Raw genomic sequence first — 788 nt, 5'->3', positions numbered from 1 at the left:
GCAGCCTCTTTTAGTTAAAACCACTTACTAGGTCTCTTCAACACAATGAGCTCTATAAGTCCCTGATCTTTAACTTTACTGAGGAAGTTTTTCCTCTAATACAACTTACAAATGCCTATTGTGTTGATTATTTGATAGTTATGGCAGATTTGAAGTGTTGAATGAACTTAGGTCGGCAAGTCAGCAGTTGAAAAAAAGAAAGAGGGGGAAAGGCGGGAATATTAAACTCTGAGAAATCCATTGAGTTGAACAGCCATAGTTTGATTGAACTTGGTTTAGAAAGTCATAGGTTTGAATGAAAATAACCGGGAATCTGTGGGGGTGGGGCTAAGCAACATCAACCGCATGCACGAAATTGGAACTTCTGTTTGCTGAGTCAAATGAGCCAGCTCTGAAGAAATAATAGCTTAATAACGCAGAGAAACTCGATTCTCGTGCAAAAATAAGAAATCGCAGCTGCACTGAAGCGCAAGAAGACTGTTGGTAATGGAATTACTAAGGACCTCAACATCAACCGTCAAATGGATTTAGGAAACTCCTACTCTCTATGAGGAAACTTCATGGCAATTGAGCCACAGACACAGTCAGTCTTTGGCCGGTAAGTTTAACAATTTTAATCTTCAGAAGATAATGTAACATGTGTATCCCGGTTGAACTGAAGCTCAAAAAAAATCTCTGATGTGGTGGGCTCACTGTAGCCTAAAACACTAGTCATGTTGCTTGCAAAATATGAAATGTTTAATGTACTGGTGTAATCTCGTGTCATGAACGAAATGGTTATTGCTTAT

Source organism: Engraulis encrasicolus, chromosome 9 (genome assembly GCF_034702125.1).
Source record: "Engraulis encrasicolus isolate BLACKSEA-1 chromosome 9, IST_EnEncr_1.0, whole genome shotgun sequence".
In the NCBI taxonomy this organism is placed as follows: Eukaryota; Metazoa; Chordata; class Actinopteri; order Clupeiformes; family Engraulidae; genus Engraulis; species Engraulis encrasicolus.
The sequence above is the reverse complement of the archived record's forward strand: the minus strand, read 5'-3'. Positions refer to the sequence as shown.